Below are 8,854 nucleotides of genomic sequence, written 5' to 3'. Positions count from 1 at the left end.
CCTTTACCCATGCCTCACTACCACACACACACACACACACACACACACACACACACACACACACACACACACACACACACACACAAACTCCTGACAGCACCTAGCAGCTTGCCATCTACACCTTACATGCGCAAAACCTTCCACAATCCTTATCTGTCTGCTTCATTGTATGCTTTTTCCAGATCCATATATGCCATAAACACCTTATGGTCCTTCTCACGCGCCTTCTCCACGGTCTGTCTTTGTGGAAATATTTGATCCACACATCCTCTACCACTCCTAAAGCCACCCTGTTCGTCAATAACTAGGACTCCTGATATTTATCTTACTTTCTTTATAATAATTCTTCCATATACCTTTCCTACCACACTGTATAGACTTATGCCACAATAATTTTTGCACTCATTTCTCTCCCCTATATTTTTGTACAAGGGTACAATCACTGCCTTTTTCCACTCTACTGGCACAGCTTCACTCATCCATGCCTTCTTACGTATCTCCAACAAGCATTTCATTCCACTCTCTCCACCGCACTTAATTATCTCTGCGTACGCCTCATAGACCCCAGCCGCTTTCCCATTTTTCAGCCACTTCACTCCGTTCTTCACCTTTGCAAGTGTCACGTTTCCTGGCACTGCATTCCATCTCGCTTCACAGCGTTCTTCATCTCTGCAAGTGTCACGTTTCCTGGCACTTCATTCCTTCTCTCTACACTCCTCAAACCAATCATGTTAGCAATAGCTTTGCTCTCTCCATCCCCATTGATCAGACTTTTTTTTTTTCTTTCTTTCTGGTCCTTACTTCATCTCCATGGGTAAATAATCTACCACCTACATCCTTCACACTTTCACACATCTTTCCACTGTCACTTTTACATTTCCGCTGCTCTTTCCAGAATTACTTCTTATTTCCAGAGTACTTATAATTCACTCTTCTTCCTTGATCATCATTTACCTCCTTTTTCCTCTTCACTAGTCACTTTACGTGGATCTTGCTCTCTGTATATGCAGTTCTTATTTCAACTGAACCCCTGTTCTGTAACCACTCTAGCCACTTCTTTCTCTTTTCCTCCACTGCTCTCTTAACCTTTTCACCCCACCATGCGGTACCTTTCTTCTTTATTGTTATTCTTGCCACACCACACACAGCTTTAGCATTCCTAATTATGCAACCCCTATGTACATTCCACAAACTGTCCTGAACCATTTAATTCCAATTCACTTATTCTAACTCCTCCCCTGCTTTAACCCTGTATTCATTTGCCACTTCTTTGATCCTCAGGTTCTCGACTTTCAGTCTTTCTCCCTGACAGCTCCTCTCTCTCTCTCTCTCTCTCTCTCTCTCTCTCTCTCTTTCTCTACCTCACTCTTCTCACCTTGATCTTGCATACCACAATCATATGATTTGACAAACATCCACATCTTTTTCTAACTGCCCTCGTATCAGCAACACCGCCTGTTATCGATTTCTCTACGAGCACTTAATCAGTGTGGCTCCTTGCAACATGATCTCCATTCCCTCCATACCATGTATACTTATGTGCATCTCTGTCTTTAAAATAAGAATTACAAATGCACTACCTCCTTTCCAGACACATGTCTCTCAGTCGCTTCCCATTATCATTCTCTCCTGATACTCCATTATTACCCATTATATCAGTCACAGGACCAGTGCTCACTCTACCATCCATATCGCTCATCACAATCACTTCATATCTCCTTGGCATTTCTCCTAGTACACCATCCACCTCATCCAAAAACCTGTCTTTCTCTCTCTCACTCTTGTCATCACACGGTGCATACGCTAGTCACTGTCATGTTCACCTTCTCCAACTTGAACTTGACATGCATACATCTCGAGCTGACACGTTTGTAATCTCTCATTCCACTCTGTCAGAATTCATTTATCAACAAACTCCCTTGTATCTTCCTCGCCCATTCATGTCCCTCCTTACACACTTTACACTCCCCCCCCCCCCACTCCTCCACTTCACACCCTTTCACCTTAGTTTCACACAACGCCGTAACGGCATATCTCACACTCTTGAACACATTCACCACTTCCATCCTCTTACTTTCCTCATTCACACCTCTCACAATCCACATGACCATGCGAATCTGCCCTTTTGGTTGCGGCACTGGGCCAATATTGGGCCCTCCGGGGCTCTCTGAAACGTTTGCAATAATTTAGTAATTTTATATAGATAAATCTGGGCGACACTTAACCGGGCCAGATATCACGGTCATATGACTACCACCAACCTTCGTAAACAGTTTCCTGTGTACAGGAAACCATTTGGCTTGTCACTCAGTGTAGAGACCATAAGGCAAAACTACATTCAGTGAGTGAATGATAGGTGCCCCCAACTACCACTATTATTATTATTATTATTATTATTATTATTATTATTATTATTATTATCGTTATTATTATTATTATTATTATTATTATTATTATTATTATTATTATAGTTAATATGATGTGAACCAGATCATTTACAATGTTGCGTGGTAACCTTATAACCATCCAACACGTGTTCCCTACGTGACAACAAGTGTGTTGGCAGAAGGTTAGTGCCCCTCCCGAGAAAACAACTAATTAAACATTTGAACAAGAAACCTCGGTCCAGGACTAACGAACAGGTGACGACTAAGAACCGAACAAAGGACATGGTACGGATTGCGACATAGAATGTGAGGGATGTGAATGATGAGGTGAAAGAGAGGTTGTCCAGGTGATTGAGGGTGCAAAAGTGGATGTATGTAGAATACCTGAGACAAAATGGAGGTGTGACACTGTGAGAGAATGGGATAAAGGATGAGGTGTATGTGCGGGAGTAGGTGAGAATGAGAAGGCAAAAGAAGGAGTTTGTATTGCTGTGTACAATAGATATATGAGAGTATGGATCCGTCGACTCAAGCATTGTGTCTGTAAGATTAAAAGTTAGAATACAAATGTGGGCGATTGTGTGTGTGTATGTGCCAACGCAAGATAATGTAAGTAGAGTGAAAGAAGAGTTCTGGACAAATGTGGAAGCATGCATGGAAAAATTTGAAAGGAATGAGAATGTGTTTTTAATTGGAGATATAAATGGAAAAAGTAGGGAATGTGAAGGTGGATTGAGTAGTTGGTGAGTGGAATGTGACTGCAGTAGTGGATAAGAATGACAGTGCTCTAGTGGAAGTTTGTGCAGGGAGGGGGTTGTCGATAGCCAATAACCCCTTTAGACATAAGATGATCAACAGGCATACATGGCGAGTGATGTGAAGAGTGGGTGGTGAACTGAATAAACGGAAGGCAATGACTGATTATGTGTGTGGGGATGACAGAATGGAAAGGTATGTAATGAATGCAAGAGCATACAAAGGTCTAGGGAGTGGACTTTCTGACCACTCCCTAGACCTTTCTTTGGTGGTGGTGAAAGTCAAGGTTCAAATGAAATTGGGGAATAGGAGAAGGGAAGGACAGGAGGAAGTAGTACATACAATTAGGGTAGGAAGGTTTAAGCGGATGGAAAAGAGACAGATTATGTGGGAAAAGAGTAGAAGCGTTTGGGTATATATGATTTGGAGCAGATGGGGAACGTGGAAAAATCTGTGCAACAAATGAGGTGGTGTGTGGGGTGAAGAGAACACAAAAGGGGGTGCAAGGAACAGCTTGGTAGAATTAAGAGGTGAGGCAGGCTGTGGAGCAGTAAAAAATAGCATATAGTGGGTGGATGAGAAACAGGGGGGTGGAGGAATTTAGGAAGCAGTAGATTGTTATGTATAGGGAAGAAGAGACAAGTAAAAAGATTAGTAAGACAGTAAAAAGAGAATAGATGAGAAAATTTGAAGGAATTTGAGTGTAAAGTGGAGGGAATGGAAGAAAATGCTCTGGAAAAAGGTAAAGAGACAGGGTGATAAAGATGGAAGTTGGGGAGTGGATGATAAAAAATAGTAGATTGATAGTGGAAAAAAGAAAAAGTGAGCAGATAGGGAAAACACTTCAAGGAATTGTTGAACATAAAGAATGAAAATAATGCGAGTATAAGTACCTGGGGAATGGCCTGTAGAAGGAGGAAGGTGAGAAGAAAGGAAAGAATCAGTAGGACGGAATAGTGGAAGCAATGAAGAATGTCAAAATGGGGAAAGTCTAAGGATCTGATGGAGTGTGTGGTGAAATAATAATGGTTATAGAAGATGTGCAGATAGGCCTTGGAGGAAGTCAGAGTCCCGGAGGATTGGAAATCAGATATAATTATTCCTCTCTACAAAGGAAAAAGGGAAAAAGTAGTGTGTGGTAATCATAGGGGCATTTGTCTTCTTAATGTAATAAGAAAATAAAATGGTAGGATACTTATTAACAGAGTTAGGGAGGTAACAGAGGAATTAGTTGGAGATGAACAGGAAGGTTATAGGAAAGGAAGAGGTTGTCTAGATTAGATACCGGTATTCATTCTTAGGTCTGTAGTAGAAAAGTTTCTAGAGAAGGAAAGAAGTTCTATGCGACCTTAATGGATTTGGAGAAAGCATATGAGAAAGTGGATATATAAGAGATGTGGAGAATTTTAAGAATGTGTGCAGTAAACGGGAAGTTGCTGAATGCCGTGAAGAGTATGTATGAGGGTGCCAAGGCTGCTGTGCATGTGGACAGTTAACTGAGTAAATTTTTTGGTTTGAATGTAGGATTGAAGCAGGGATGTGTAAAGTCTCCATGGTTGCTCAATCTGTATGTGGATGGGGTTATATAGGAGATACAAGATTGGGCAGTGATTGTTGGAGCAACCCTAATGGGAGAGGGCAGTGTTTGGAAACTCCCTGTACTGTTGTTTGCAGATGATACTGTATTGTGAAGTAAAGACGAAGGGGAACTGCAAGGCTTGGTGAATGGGTTTGGGAGAGTGTGTAGGAAATGGAATCAAAAGGTGAATGGAAGGAGGAGTAAAGTTAAGGTCTTTGAGAGAAATGAAGTTACGCAATGTATAGTTAGTCTGGATGAGGAGGAAATAGAAAGTGTGAGTGCATCTAAGTACTTGGGTAGTGTGATGAGTAAGGATGGAAGATGGCGAAGTGCTTGAAAGGATACATATGGGAAGAAAGGTTTCTGTTTTTTTTCTTTTTTTTTTTTTTAATCGGTGATCAGGGACATGGAAATGTGCAATTACTTGCACAAGTCGCTGCATGAGGGTATTGTGATCCCATCTCTATTATAAGGAAGTTAAGCTTGGACCTTGTTGGAAGGACACAAGTCGAGAGTGAGAGCAGTGGAAATTAGTTATCTGAGAGGTGTATGTGGAGTTATGTGGAAAGACAGACAGACAAACGAAAAAGTGAAGGACGGTTGTGGTGTGGATGTCGATGTGATAGAAAGCATTTGGAGAAATACACTGTGGTGGTTTGGCCACGTGGAGAGGATAGAGAGCGAGAGGCTAACGAGGAGAGTGTATGCGAATGAGATGGAGCTGGGGAGAGGGAGGGAAAGGCCAACGATGAGCTAGAGGATGGAGCTGAGAAGTATATGACAAGAGGCGATGTGAAATGGGAGCACGACAGTGAAATGGCTTTGCACTGGACGACATGGAGGCGCTTTGTTTGTAGCCACCTTTTACGAGATTGAGGTGTCTGGCAATAGCTAGACAGATAGACTATGACGAAAATGATGAAAATGATAATAATGATAATCATAATAATAATTATGATAATAATAATAATAATAATAATAATAATAATAATAATAATAATCTATTTCTCACGCGAGATGCCTCAATCCTGTAAGGGATGGCGACAGACAAACCGCCTCCATGTCGCCCTACCCAACGCCATTTCAGTGTCCTGGTCCTAGCTCACACCCCCTTCTCTCTAATACTTCTCCACTCAGTCCCCCCCTTCTCATCCTTGGCCTCCCCCTCCCTCTCCCCCTCTCCATCTCACTGTCATACACACGCCTTGTCAGTCTCTTGCTCTCTATCCTCTCCACGTGGCCAAACCACCTCAGTATATTCCTCCTAACGGTTTCCATCACATCCACATCCACACCACAGCGCTCCATCACTTCCTCATTTGTCAGTCTGTCTCTCCACGTAACTCCACTTGCTCCTTTCAAATAATTCATTTCAACTGCTCTAACTCTTGACTTGTGTCCTTCCAACAAGGTCCAAACTTCGCATCCATCCTGTCATGCAGCAAATTTTATACTTTAAGCTCAATTCCCTGATCCTTATAACTGCTTTCAAAGAACCAAAAGCCTCTCTTCTCCGTTGTACCCTTTCAATCACTTCACCCTCTAAACTTCCATCCCTGTTCACACAATCCAAGTACTTAAATGCATTCACATTGTCCATTTTTTCCTTATCCAGCCTCATTGTACATTCAGTGGCTTCATTTCTCCCGAACACCACCACTTTACTCTTACCTACATTCACCTTTAGATTTCGTTTCTTACACACTCTCCCAAACTCATTCATGAAGCCTTGCATGTCCCCTTTGTCATCACTTAACAATACAGTATCATCTTCAAACAACAGTACAGGGAGATTCCAAACACCACCCTCTCTCATTAGGTTCATTTAAATATCCACTGCCCTATCTTGTGCCTCTTTATTAAGCCCATCCATATACATATTGAACAACCATGGGGACATGGCACATCCCTGTTTCAATCCAACATACAAATAGAAGAAATCACTCACTTCACTATCCACACACACACAGCAGCCTTAGCCCCCTCGTACATACTCCTCACGGCATTCATCAAATTCCCATTTACTCAAACTATTCTTAATACTTTCCGCCTTCCACGTCTATCCACCCAGCCATGTGCTTTCTCCAAATCCATTAAGGCTGCTGACAACTTCTTTCCCTTCTCCAGAAACTTTTCCACTAAAGTCCATAGAATGAATATCTGATCTACAGAACTTCTACCCTTCCTCAAGCCTCCCTGTTCTTTTCCAACTAATTCCTCTGTTATTTCCCAAACTCTGTCAGTAAGTGCTCTACATTACACTTTTTCTATTACACAAAGAAGACAAATGCCCCCATGATTACCACACACTTCTTTTTCCCTTTTTTCTTTGTACAGGGGAATAATTATACCTGACTTACAACCCTCCGGGACTACATTCCTCCCAGTCCAATCTCCACATCATCCATATCTATTCCACTTCTATCTTTTCCCCATGCTCCAGCATTTCACCACACACTCCGTCACTTCCTGGGGCTTTCCCCATTTTGTCTTTCTTCATTACTTCCACTTCTTACACCCTACTGAATTTTTCCCTTCTTCTAACCTTCCTGCTTCTCCCAACCATTCCCTTGCCACTTATACTAGCATTACTTTCATTATCTCTGTTCAACAGTTCCTTAAAGTGTTCTGTCCATCGCTCACACTTTCTCCTTTCTCCACTACCAATCTACTATTTTCATCATTCACTCCCCGACTTACGTCTTTATCACCTTGTCTAACCCTCTTTACCTAGTTCCAGAACATTTTCTTACATTCCCTTAACTTCACACTCAGATTCCTTCCAAATTCCTCATCCACTCTCTTCTTAGTCTCTCTTACTAATCTTTTCACCTCTCTCTTCCTCTCAACATATAACACTCTCTTTCGTCTCAACTTCTTTCACGTCTTTTTCTCATCCACTCATTAAATGCTTTCTTATTTTGCACCACATCCTGTTTCACCTCTTCATTTCATCATGCTGTTCCTTGCACTCCCTTTCATCTTCTCTTCACCCCACACACCATATCACACGCTGCACAGATTTCTTCAGTGAATATCTTGCACACACCATCCACATCCCCCATCTGCTTCAGGTCATATTTACCCAATCGCTCCTGCACTTGTCTCTTTTATTATGCCTTTTTTCCCTCGTGTTGCAACCCTTCTATTCTCCTTGTATGTACTACTTCCTCCTGTCCTTCCCTTCTTCTCCATAACTTTATTTGAACCTTAACTTTCACCACCACCAAATGGTGCTCAGATAGTCCACCCCCTCAACCTCTGTACGTTCTTGCATCCGTGACACACCTTCTCATTCTATTATTCACACACACATAAGCAATCATTGCCTTCCGTTTAATCAGTTCACCACCCACCTTTATCATCACTTGCCATGTATACCTGTAGATCATCTTGTGTCTAAAGGGGGTATTGGCTATCAACAACACTCTCCCCGCACAAATGTTCACTAGAGCACTGCCATTCTCATCCATCTCTGCAGGCACAGTCCACTCACCAACTACTGCATCTACCTTCACATTCCCTACTTTTCCATTCATATCTCCAATTTAAAACACACTCTCATTCCTTTCAAACTTTTTTCATGCATGCTTCCACATTTGTCCAGAACTCTTCTTTCACTCTGCTTGCACTATCTGGCGTTGGCGCATACAAGCACACAATCGCCCACATTTGTTGTCCATTTCAATCTTACCCACACAGACGTTGTGCTGATGCATCCATGATTTTATATTCTCCTTCCACAATGATGATGATGATGACGGTTATTATTATTTTTATTATTATTATTATTATTATTATTATTGCTGCTGCTATTATTATTATTATTATTATTATTGCTGGTATTATTATTATTATTATTATTATTATTATTATTATAACAGCAATTAGAATAATAACAACAATATTAATAACAATGATAATAATAATAATAGTATTATTAAGTTGTAGTATTAACAAACATCGTTAAGGATGAGATGCTTGAAGGCCTCCACAGCCCAAGAGAATACGACATATAGCTCATCGGTACAGTCCAGCCACACTACCCCAGGATAACCTCACTACTTCACTCTCTGGCTTGAGTCACACCCACGGCAAAGACATGAACTGACACTATTTCCATCCTAAGAAG

The sequence above is a fragment of the Coenobita brevimanus genome, chromosome 8 (assembly GCF_032717465.1).
Source record: "Coenobita brevimanus isolate Jiangsu-jjx chromosome 8, ASM3271746v2, whole genome shotgun sequence".
NCBI lineage: Eukaryota > Metazoa > Arthropoda > Malacostraca > Decapoda > Coenobitidae > Coenobita > Coenobita brevimanus.
The sequence above is the reverse complement of the archived record's forward strand: the minus strand, read 5'-3'. Positions refer to the sequence as shown.